General features: G+C 38.3%; 1 protein-coding gene across 1 annotated transcript in view; it reads left to right on the top strand.

The window, feature by feature from the left end:
- Positions 1-12,878, top strand: part of CTNNA3 (catenin alpha 3) — a 1,251,491-nt gene that overhangs the window by 640,250 nt on the left and 598,363 nt on the right. The window lies entirely within an intron of this gene.

Genomic DNA, 12,878 nt, shown 5'->3' with positions numbered 1-12,878 from the left:
CATTCCCTCTTTTCTAATCAGTTATTAGAAATATAATTGTCAAAACTTCTATCTTTATTTAAATTGAATCCCAATTTCCCATAGTGTAGGCCTGTTGCAGGAAGGAGATCAATAGTTGGGAATGAGATGTTTTTGGCCTTTTATTTTTTTCCCCCCTTTCTGGCATAGAGCAAGGGGAAGGAGGAGAGGTAAGGGGAACTGGCTCTAGACTCGCTGTATTGGGTAGGGTCCCAGCAAGAGAACACATGGTGCCCCAAGCTAGTAATTTGAGAAGACTATATATATTAAAGGGCTTTTTTACATAGTTGTGGGCAAGGTTCAGGAGAACCAACAAGGGTAGACCAACACCCTGAGCTGGCAACTTCCCAAAGCCCACACATCCCCAGGCCTGAAGGAGCAAGCTGCATGAAGAAGGCTGCCTGTCAGGAGCTGGGGTTTTCAGGAGAGGAACATAGTAAACTTACAGCCACTCCTCAGAGGAATAGCTAGAAAGTAAACACCCAGCCTTACTCTCCTCTCACCCTCAGGGCCTCCTGTTGGCCACACCCACTGAAAGCAGGGAACAGGGAGTATCTCTAGGATGTTTGGGCTGTGGGGGCAGAGTGTGGCGAAAATGGTGAAGAGTGAATCTGGAGGGGCCGGTGGGAAAACCTGACCCAGGTGCCTTTGCGGGCTCTCTATTTCACAGGCAGTTCACTACCTATGTGTGATTGTTTCTTCTGCAGCCGACTGCTGATTCTGAAAGCCCAGCAGTTTATAGAACTCCTCTCAGCTTAGCTTTATTTACTGATCGAGGCAGTGATCTTGGAAAAAGAACAAGATGACCCCAGACCAGCTACCTTTTGCAGGAGGCCCCTATCTGGACCACAGTACATGTTCAGACAGTGGAGTTCAGTCACCTCTCCTGCCTGTTCATCAGCAAACTAGCCAGAAACCTCGCCAAGGAGATTTCTTGGGAGAGAGTTTACACTTATTCACTGAATCTCAGCTGCCAGGTCCTCGTATTGTGCTGTCTAAACGGTCCCATTGAAGTCTCCCTTTCCAGACTTACGTGGGCGAGGGTGTAGGGAGAAGGGTGGGGATCCCAGATTAGCATTGGCCATTTCTCTTCAGAAAAACTTCCCCAGTCACCACACATTCCAACCTTTATACCGTCATTATAGAAGAGAGTTTCAGAGTCATGTAACTCGTCTTTAATTATTTCTTTTGAAAATCATTATCTTGTTCTAGCTCATCAGTGTGAAATGCCCTATGTGTATCTTGGTGGTTTAGCTAAAGCAAAACATTTTGAATGAAATAAAGAGAAATGGAAAGTTTCAGACATTGGGTAGGGTTTGGGAGTGCGGGGATGTGGGGAAGGAGAGAATATTTTCGAGCAGGTATCATTGGTGACTCTCAATTTATACCAATTACATCATGTAAGTATTTATTCTGACTGCACATAGTTATATCCTGTTTATGTTTTTTTCTATTGAAGATGTATACACAAATTCAGTTTTATAACAAATAATACTTTTAATAGGTTAAGTAGGCTTTCTATAAAATAGAATATACTTAAAGAGAATATACTTATTCTCTTTATTTGAAAAGAAATTTTAATTTTAAAGGAAATTATAACCTGCTAATTTATTTTATCATTTTAAATTAATTTTAGAGAGATAGAGGAAGAGAGAGAGAAACATTGATTTGTTGTTCCACTCATTCATGAATGTATTGCGTGATTCTGTGCCCTGACTGGGGACAGAACCTGTAACCTTGGCATTTCAAGACGATGCTCCAACCAACGGAGCTGTTCAGCCAGGGCCTAAAAGAAAAATTTTAGAATCCAACTTTCTTTAAAGAGGAATCTATTTAATTTCTCTTCATTCTACAGAATCTGAAACTCTTTGAATTATGAACCTGAAAGTGTTCATTGAAAATAGCAATACTAGAAAGAATTTATTTTAATCAGGAAAGAATAAATCCATTGTATTCTTATTTTATAACTGGAGTCCCTCAGTCCAGCCTATGCCCTCTCATAGTCCAGGAGCCCTTGGGGATGTCCGACTGACAACTTAGGCAGTCGAACATCCTTAATGCTGCCACGGAGGCGGGAGAGGCTCCTGCCGCCACCGCTGCGCTTGCCAGCATGAGCCTGGCTCAGGGCTTCTGGTTGAGCGGTACTCCCCCTGTGGGAGTGCACTGACCACCAGGGGCAGCTCCTGCGTTGAGCATCTGGCCCCTGGTGATCAGTGTGCATCTTAGCGACTGGTCGATCTGCTGTTTGGTCAATTTGCATATTAGCCTTTTATTATATAGGATGTTAAAAGTGAACCTGTTATCAAGACACAGATTGCAGTTGATGGTGAAAGTGAAAATAATAATCAGAATGTTGAAAACTCTCTAGTCTAGATTTCACATATATGGGCCATGATAAAACTTTGTTAGTCTCCAAACTCTATAAAGCTCTATAAACTTTATAAAGTGCACTGTCTGTGAAGTTTGCAACTGAGCATAATCAAACTAGAAAACCTGGCGTTGGAAACAAAAAGAGTGGGAATTAGACTTAAGAAACTGGAGGAATGGCAGAAGATAAAATTTTAATGAGACAAGTGTTGTTCTAATAGTTTACTTCACAAAGCATTATATAGACAGAAACATTGCTAGAGAACAGCAGTTCTATTTAAAAGATGGAAAATGATTTATTTGATCTATGTGTATAATGCCATATCATTGCTTATTAGACTCTGGAGTGATTTTGAATATAAAATAAGAGTTTTTGCCAAAAGAGCTCAAGGTATAATTGATAACATAAAATATTGAATTCTTCCACTTCCTTGCAGATGCTCTTATATCAGCATCACAGATGATTTCTTCATGGTAGGCACTCTCCAGAAACTGACTGCTGGGTCATGACTCATAAAATCAAAAGGATTTCCAGAATGAGCCACCACACCTTCTGAAATACGCTAAGGACCTCTAACAATGACTCAATAACGGGATTTTGAAAGTTGAAATGTCAGTAAAACATAATGTACAATTTAACCATTAATTGAAATCAGAGGATTTATAAACTTTGGCCTGGATATCTATATTTTGTCTACATGAAGATTATACTATTTTCAATGGCTCAGTGTCTAGTGTAAAAAAATTTCTACAATCCTTCTATTGACCATAAGCAAATCCTCCTCAAATAGATCAATATCATGTTTCATATGTTTATTTATTCACATATCTGTCAATCATTTTAAAACATTTATTCAAATCAATAAATACTAAGCATATGTGGCCAAGAACTGCTATGCATATAGCAATGAATTAACATAGTTTATGCTTTCTACCCTCTGTCATCTTGAAACTATTATTATTGCTAACTACAGGCCTGGTGCATGAAATTCATGTGTGGTGTGGTCCCTAGGCCTGGCCGGCAATCGAAACATGAGTGTCTGACATGGAAGGGCAGGTCCCTGCTGACCCTGGGCCCTAGGGCAGCACCTGAGCCCCCTGACCCCCATGCACCCCCTTCCACCTGAGTCACGGCACCCGAGTCCCCACACGGAGATGCAGTGAGCATGGCCAGATGCTGTGGGCTGGGGCATGGCATGGGCCTCTGGGCCACCCAGCGGCGCTGCTCAGAAGCCAGGTGGGCAGAACATTCTCTCCTGGCCGGCCTCACAGACCGCCTCCTGCGCAAACTGTTGGCTGTGGCCCGACTCACCCGGAAGAGGCTGTGTGGGTGCAGGGTGGGCTCCTCGCGGGTGCCCAGCACCTGAGCACCTGCTGCCAGCGCAGCATCGCCGATGCCTGCCATGCTCCACGCCGCCCCCTGGTGGTCAGCACACATCATAGCGAGTGGTTGAACTCCCAGTCTCCTAGTGAAATTCCTGGTCGAACGACTGCCCAGGGAGACAATTTGCATACAGACAGTCCTCAGGTTACATCGGACTCAACATATGTCATTTCGTGGTTACATCGCCATCTCCCATTTATTTATATAAAAAAGTTCCGTCATTTTGACGTATGTACATATGTGCTTTATGTTTTTTATTATTTATTTACCACAAGTAAAAGTCAGGAATTATCTTCCTTTTAATTTTTTTTTTACTGTTTCACTTCATTACTGCTGTGTCTGTGCTCCACGTGAGTGCCCTAGGTGCTTATGTAGGTGGGTTCCGACTTATGGCAAAAATTGTGTTATGTCACGCCATAGGAACGGATCTCCGACATAACCCGAGGACCTACTGTATTAGGCTTTCATTATATAAGAAAATAAATATAATTTTTAAATGATAGTTACTACCTAATGCTTTATGTACCTTATCTTACATAATTTTCACAACAACTTCTAGAACAGGTATTGTCATCCTCATTCTATAGATGAGGAAACTAAGGCTAAACTTACATAATGACATGTGGTCATCTTGTTAATAGTAAGTCTTGGCACTAAGATACGAAGATCATCTATCTGATTCTCCTATTACAGCAACTTTTAATAGCAGTTTAACACAAATGTTATTTTAAATGCAATGCATTTGATATAAAATATCCTAACAAGCTGAGAAAATAAGCCTAGTTTCAAAAACACAGAAATGATTTTAATGTCAATTCTGCAAATGACTGATTTAACCAATTTCGATTGTGATATCAGACAAATTTCTTATGTCAATTGTTTTAAACACTAAAGCAATGTATTTATTCAAACAGAAACAACAACAAAATACACACAGAGACACACAGAGAGTCTGACAGGTTCTCTATGATTCTATGTTAAATAAAAATATTATGTTACCATTAAATAAAGCCATCATTTTGTAAAACAAATTTAAAAAACAAAGGTAGAAAATGGAAATACTGTCCTAGTCGGTTTGGCTCAGTGGATAGGGTGTCAGCCTGAGGACTGAAGGGTCCTGGATTTGATTCAGGTCCAGAGCATCTACCTTGGTTTCAGGCTTGCTCTCTGGCCCCTGGTTGGGTCCCTGTGGGGGGCAACCAATAGATGTGTCTCTCTCACATTGATGATTCTCTTTGTCTCTCCCCTTCCCTTCCACTTTCTCCAAAAAGTCAATGGAAAAATGCCCTCAGGTAGCGATTAACAAAAAATAAAAAATAAAATGGAAATACTCTCAGATTAAAAACAAGTTTTTATGGTTAAATAACTACATTATATTTATTTTTGTGTTTTCACCACATGAGTCCTGAAACAAGTATTTAGGAACCATTAATGTACATAACATTTTTGGTTCCTGCCCTAGGTAAGTAAAACCTAGAATTCTGAAGATATTCCCTTCATTTAATAGTAACAATAGCATAGAAACAGTCACTGACCTAGGAGCTGGCAAGATCTGAAACCCATTACAGCCGGAGTCACAGCGTAGCTTAATGCTGAACCATGAATCAATTACTCCATCAATTAAATTCATAAACTCTTTTCAATTTCTTCTTTTTAAGAACTATGTTGGGTCCAGAGTTCGCTGGACTTTAGTGGAGGACAAGAAACTAGGTCAGGAAGAGAGGGAAAATGGTAGTCCTGGAATGAGGCAAGTTACAAAACTTCACAGGGTAAAGTAAAAATCGTGAAAGAGCCAGTGATTTTAGGAAATAAAGTAACAGTTTACTCCTGACTCTTCCATTCTCTTTCAAGGTTACCTGTTGGTCACTGGGGTGAATTTTTACATCTACACTTGCACATATATATGACTGATTTTCCATGGGATCATCTTTAAAAGAGAAACTCATAGCTTATACCCATCTCTGAAATTCAAAGGAAATAAGTAACATCACCACTGAAACAATTTGAATTTTATTGCGTGCGAACCCAGGAATGTTTCTTTTATGTTTGGTGCATGTCGGTTGAAATCCTGTGGCCTTTCATAAGCATCTCCGGTGTGAGAATACATGCATCAGGCTGTCCTGTTTCCCTTTCTGACTAGAATTCCAGGACTAAATGCTTTTAGAACTGGGAGGGACTCAAGGTCATATAGTTCGATGGCCTCCTTTTACAGAAGCAAAGTCTAAGGACAGGACAGGTAATTCAACATAGTTAAGATCACCAAGGGAGCTTATTTCAGAACCCCCATTTTCTGATCCAAGGATTAAATTTCATACCAAGCCTTTCTTATAGGCAATAACAATAACAGTCTTTGAATAAAAACACTGATTGAATAGGTCATCTGACAGCTAACAGGATGGATGTTAACTACTTTTGTTAAAGAACATACATACTAATTTTATTAATAAAGCAGTTTGAATATTATTTACTATTAATAAAAGTGTGGTTAACATTTATTTATGTTATCCACAGCCATTAACTGAGTGCCAAACACAGTAGTAGATACTAAGATTGCAGTTAAGACTTGACAATTTATAAGATGAGGCAGAGTGTAAATTAAAGATGACAAAAGTTTCACAGTTATTATCATTGAAATGTGCAGAGAAATTAGTGGAAACACAAATGAGAAGGGTTTTAATTTTTAAATTTAACTTTTTTTGTTTAGTGTGGTGTTGAAGAGAGTCAGAAAGATGATATAGAGAATGAGGCACTTGAACTGAGTCTTGAATTAATGACTTAAGAATTTCCTTTTGAATGAGAAGAGCTTAGTGAATTCCAGGATAAAGGTTTAGTGTGGAAAAACAGGGAAATCAGTCAGCAGGTATAGTTCAGGAAATGCAAGTATTAGTAACAATGGTGACACTATTGATAAGTACAATAATGACTGCTAACATTATTTGTGCCCTTCTATTTGCCAAAACGTGTACACTCTTCATCTCTTTATTCCTTAAAACAATCCTGTAATAGTGTAATCACCATATTATCTATTTTATAGGTACAAAAAGTAAGACTTTGAGAGATTAAGTACTTTGTCCAAGAACATGAAGCTGTCAAGAGATGGAGCATAGATTCAAATACAATTCTAATTGAATCCACAAACATCTATGATATTTTGCTCATTATTTTTAAGAAATGCATTTATATAATTTATATAAAATTAATTTGGGTTTAAGTTATAGTTCATTCATGCATGGAGGATAAAGCCTGAGATTGGATGCAACAACTCAATTTGATGCTACCTCTTACTGCATGTCCTCCTGGAATACCATATGTAAGCTTACTGAACGTCAGTGTCTTCATATGCATATCTATGAAGAGTTATTGTGAATGGCATTGGGGACAATACATGTACAGTATTTTGCTTTGGAAGGCGTTCCAGTCTTTGGTTTCCCCTCCGAGACCCCCAGCCCCATCTCAGCAGTCAGCTACCTGGAGGCAACATTTTACTTCCCTAAACAATATAAAAGTTCAAGACGCTTGCTTGCAGTCTTTAACCTATCTCCCTTGATAGGTGTCATTCTATTCATATAAAGTTATTTTTCAAAACCTCCTTTCAATTCTCAGAGTTAATTTTTTTGTTTGTTTTAGTTTTATGTACATAGCACAGACCTTGTTTCAGAAAGATGTTTAGGATGTTTTTCTCGTATGCCATTTGGTACAGTGATGTTCTAGAAGAGATTTCATGTTTATGCTTGTCTGTTTGTATGTCTTTCATGCCTGAAAAGTGTTGACTAGAATATATGCCTCTGTTCTGTGTTAAGCATAAAAATATTTTTAAAGCTATTTCTGCAGAAAAGAACTAACTTAAGGGCATCATATTTGATCTTTACCATGAAATAAAGAATTCCCATTTAAAGGGAGAGGTGTCATTTTAAAGGGTTGAATAAAATGGCACACATTTAAACGACAGAAACAAAATCATAACAAAACAAGAACAAAAACACTTTTTCTTATTGTTTCAATTTCATGCAGGGCTCCTTTCTGCACTGATAACATTTTCATTTGATTATGAACTAGATAAATTTTCATTTGCTTTAAAACGCATCCCTTAGTATTTGAAGCTTCATAGTTTTTTGAGGTCAGCATCATGGCCTTCCTAGTTTAAATGCCATTTTTATTTGTACCATTTCAAATTTATATTATGAGTATGTTCCCAACACATTTCAATGGCTACTTATGCACAACATTGCACAATAAAAGTAACATATTATTCTATACTTCTTTATTTTAGAGAACATGGCCCTTTCATAGAATTTTAAAGTTGGAAAGAACTACAGGAAAGATTTGGGGCAAATCTTCATTTTTATGGGTGCGGAAGTTAACTTCCAGGAATGTCAAGGGATTTGCCAATGATTACCTTTATCCAGTCTTTTTTTTTTTCTGTTACTCAACAAATAACCTTTGAGCTCCTATTATGTGCAAAGTCTGGTGCTAGATACCATGAGGAACAGATTATATGTAAGAAGTTTCCCTTGCCGAAACCGGTTTGGCTCAGTGGATAAAGCGTCGGCCTGCGGACTGAGGGGTCCCGGGTTTGATTCCGGTCGAGGCATGTACCTGGGTTGAGGGCACATCCCCAATGGGAGATGTGCAGGAGGCAGCTGATCGATGTTTCTCTCTCATCGATGTTTCTAGCTCTCTATCTCTCTCCCTTCCTCTCTGTAAAAAATCAATAAAATATATTTAAAAAAAAAAAGTTTCCCTCAAGGATCGTAGACTAGTGAGAGAAATGCATGAGGATTAGCAATTAACCCTAGGACAAAGACTAATGAAGGGAGCTCTCCACAAGCCTTTCAAAAATTCTAAAACTGAAATCCTCCTCCTCATTTTGACCTGCTTTTCTCTTTGAAATGACCATCTCAGTTCCAAGTGCCATCATCTGTGTAGCCCATCATCACCGCTGGAAAGCTGGACACCAGCTTAGCTTGTGCTCTTTTCTCCCCCCACCACAACCTGCCAGTTATCATCCTATGTAGCTTACTTATAAAGAGTTAAGACTGTCACTGCAATAATCAAACTCTTTTGCCTGTTTCTGTTCTTAATCTCCTCAAATATATTGTGCAGACTCCCACCAGGTCAATGATTTGAAATAATGATTTGCCTGTGTTACTCATTAGCTTAACTTCTATGACTCCCAATTGCCTAAAGGCTCAATTTTTTAATATGGCAAAAAATCTCCAAAATCTTGCCTCCCCTCATACTTTTTATACTGGTTACTAAATACTCCATAAGGACTTTTGCCATTGCCAAAGCTATCCCTGTCCCCCTAAAGTGGCCTTCTCTGTCTGTCTCTCTTGGCTGACTTCAACATATCCTTCAATACTCAATTGATACCTTCATCCTTAATGGGGAGCGGGGGTGCTGCTCCTACTGATACATATGTTACCCTTAGTGCCTCTACTAATACTGTGTTTACGTCTGTTTCTACCACTAGATTAGATGAGTATTCTTCAAAGGCAGGCACTAGATCAGTGGTTCTCAACCTTCCTAATGCCTCGACCCTTTAATACAGTTCCTCATGTTGTGGTGACCCCCAACCATAAAATTATTTTCGTTGCTACTTCATAACTGTAATTTTGCTACTGTTAGGAATCATAATGTAAATATCTGATATGCAGGATGTATTTTCATTGTTACAAATTGAACATAATTAAAGCAAAGTGATTAATCACAAATTCAATATGTAATTCTATATGTGTTTTCCGATGGTCTTAGGCGACCCCTAAAATATATCTAAAAAGATATATTTTAAAATACTGCTGTATAATACATCTTTCTAAGATGAAGGAAATGTTCTATATTTTTGCAATACAATATAGTAGTCATTAAACACATGTGCCTAATGCTCACTTTAAATTAAGGACTGATGAATTGAATTTTTAATGAAACTTAGTTTTAATTAATTAAAATTTAAATTTAAATAGCCACATGTGACTTGTGGCTACCATTTTGGACAACGTAGTATAGAAACTTCTCCCCAACAGAGTCCCAACAGGAAACAGATGGAACACTCCAATTAGGATAATTCAAAGAGAGTTTATTTATAATTGGACTTTTTCTAAAGGTGTGGGCAGCTTCAAAGGAGCCATACAAGAGAGTTGCAATTACCTGTAGCAGTGACATGAGAGCAATGGTGAGGCAGAATTGATGGAAAGATACATAGCAAAGATTATAAGCCTCAATAACATTGGGACTTATATATAATATGCAATAATAATTTTAATAAAATTTTATTGAATGAAGTTTATGCTCAAAACTGTTCTTTTTCATAAAATCTTTCCTGGCAGTTTATTTACTGATAAGTAATGTGATTGCTTTCTCTATACAGTGCTGATCCATGCCATATTTTCACAGCGTCTTTCCCCCTGTATGTGGTGCCTTTTCCATTAGCAGGGCTGTGCTGACTTAATGATGGCTCCTGTCAAGGCTTTCTTTACGGAGCATCCTCTCTGATGAGTACCTGGGATGTAGAGAGGCTCTGTCTGTTATCTGTGTTGGGTCTCAATATCCTGCCCTTTCCATCCCTTACCCCGGCACACACAATTTACCTTCAGTCCTAGCTCATTGCTTGATGATTTGTGAAGGCTTTGAAAACAGAAGGAATGAGGGCTTTTAAGCAGGATGGGGCAATTTCTCCTTGCTTTATTTATTTTTATGCCATGCAAAAGGAATAAAAGCATTCAATGGCTTGATGGAAGCCCAATAAATCTGGATAAATAGAGCAAGAACCCAATAAAAAAGCTGGAGGTGGCAAAAAGAAGAAAGATGGGGAGAAGGAGAAGAGAGAAAGGGAAGAAAGAAGGAAGACTTTTTACTTCCTATAATGACAGGGACTGTTTATTATTACCTAGAGAACAAAATGTCTTTGACCCGATGAAACATTTTAAACTAAGATTAAGCTCTGGGTAGAAATTAAGAAATCATCTTTATAGTCCACTTTGAATCTTTTCATGCTGTCACCTCCTGTTATTCTTTATTAAAGCTTGCATGCCACTGCTGCTCTCTCTGTGCAGGCTGGCATTTTGTAGTTGTTCTGATGAATCATATTGCAGAAGCTAGGGAGTTTTTATGGCCAACACAACAGAAGTCGCTCATATTATTCCTGATGCCCTGTGTGCGTGTGGTGGTGGTGGTGGAGGGGGGGGCGGTTCTCTTTGTACCACTCCTGCCCCTTTTGACTATCTCTAACTTCATGAAGTGGAAAGAGACACTTTCCACTAGAGCTAGCAGTGCATGGAACTGGAGAATAAGAGCTAAGTTCTTTAGGTGAAATTACCAATTGTCTTATATACCATCGTGTATCTGTTTAGGCCATTGCCTTGTACAGCCCTGCATTAGCTTTTCACAGTTTTTCACTGCTAGTATGGATAATTCTGGTTGGAGCTGGAAAGGTAGCCACACTTTTATCTAAGTAATTGTCACTGTTGCTCTTATTATTTCAACATCCAGAATTTCACTTATCTCCCTCTTTGTCTTCTTCCCTGTTTCTTCACTGGACACAATCTCTATCATGCACACATTTCACACTTTCTTTCAAAAATAAAATGTGTTAAAGGATGTAGTAGTTCTCTACAGTGTCTCCCCCTGGGAGGCATCTGGAAATGTGTGGGGTCAAACTTTGGCTATCATAGTGCCGGGGAGTTACTGGTAGATTTTGGTAGACAGGTGTGCGTGGATGCCAAACATCCTGCAGCGTATAGAGTGTGGCTTCAAATTATGGTGATTTCCCTATCTTAAATATCAATAACACTGTTGCTCAGGAAAATCTAGATCTAACTAAAGGTTTAGGTGGGTACCAGAAACCTCAACCAATAGAGAATTTTAATTGTGCCTTGATAGGTAGATATTAAAGTCTCCTCCAGAATTTAGTAGGACACCTTCCTGGCCTATAGCAGGCCCCTAATAAAACTATGCTGTGTTCTGAATCAAGTTGTTCACTTACAAACTAGTCAATACCATTCAATAAGTCCTATGCAAGTTACTTTCAGAAATAGAAAAAAAATTAAAATACATTGCCAACATCACAATCCTAACAGTTTTGTAAGGGTAATGATTATGCACGGAAACAAAATGAGTATATTGGGAAATTTTCAAAATGCTATGGGAACAAGGACAGGTGAGAGTTTGCTTTTGAGTAGATTGCTGGGAAGTCTTTGTTGAAACCATTGGAGAATCGGTATTATTTTATTAGGGGGCTATTTGGAGAGACATTTGCTGAAGTCAAAGGTACATTATATGAAAGAACATGGAAAAAAGACATAGAAAAATATTGGAATATTATTACTTTAAAGGACAGAACTTAAGAATATGTGGTGGAAGACTGAAAAAATAAGTTAGGGTAGAGTATAGATGGTCTTGAACTTCCTGTAAAGAAGTCCTTCCACTTGATGGTATGGATTTATGTATTGGAGGTAGGATATAGCTTCCTGCCTAATGGTCTTTGCCTCAATGTTCTTTCTAAAGTCCATGCTATAAACTCCCTCAGTTATCAGCTGCTTAAACTTGCCTTCCTGATGTTCAAGGTCTCCTCTCAAAATCCCTTTCAGTTTATTAATTTAAATAGTAGCAATTTTCTAGAGGTGAATCACAGAGTAATTTTTCTCAATCTCTTTTATACATGATATGGCTGAAGAAAGTATGATTAGATTCAATTTTGATTGTCTCCCACAAAAGTAATATGTAGAAAATACCAACCAAGGTGACTCTCCATGTACTTAATAGCCTGAAGATTTAGGTTAAGGATATAACATAGAGAATTGTTCTGCTTAAAGAACGAATAGGTATTGCACAAATTATCTTAAAGAGCCAAAAAACAGCTTCCAGTTCTTAAGAACTTGAAACAGTTTGTTCTTGGAATATTGTCAGCTGAAACTGTGGTCAACTTCTGCAAATTGTATGAATTTGCACTGCATATTTTATTTAGTGTTTAGCAAAACTCCAGTATAGTTCTGCATAACTTACACAATACACCATCAAAATGACTTCAGAAACTCCCACAGAAGTTGACAATTTGGGCATCTAATGCTTTTAAGTTAATTGTATGCTTAGCGGTTAAAAAGTCAATATGAAG

Source organism: Myotis lucifugus, unplaced genomic scaffold, assembly GCF_000147115.1.
Source record: "Myotis lucifugus unplaced genomic scaffold, Myoluc2.0 scaffold_62, whole genome shotgun sequence".
NCBI classification, from domain to species: Eukaryota; Metazoa; Chordata; class Mammalia; order Chiroptera; family Vespertilionidae; genus Myotis; species Myotis lucifugus.
The sequence above is the reverse complement of the archived record's forward strand: the minus strand, read 5'-3'. Positions and strand labels throughout refer to the sequence as shown.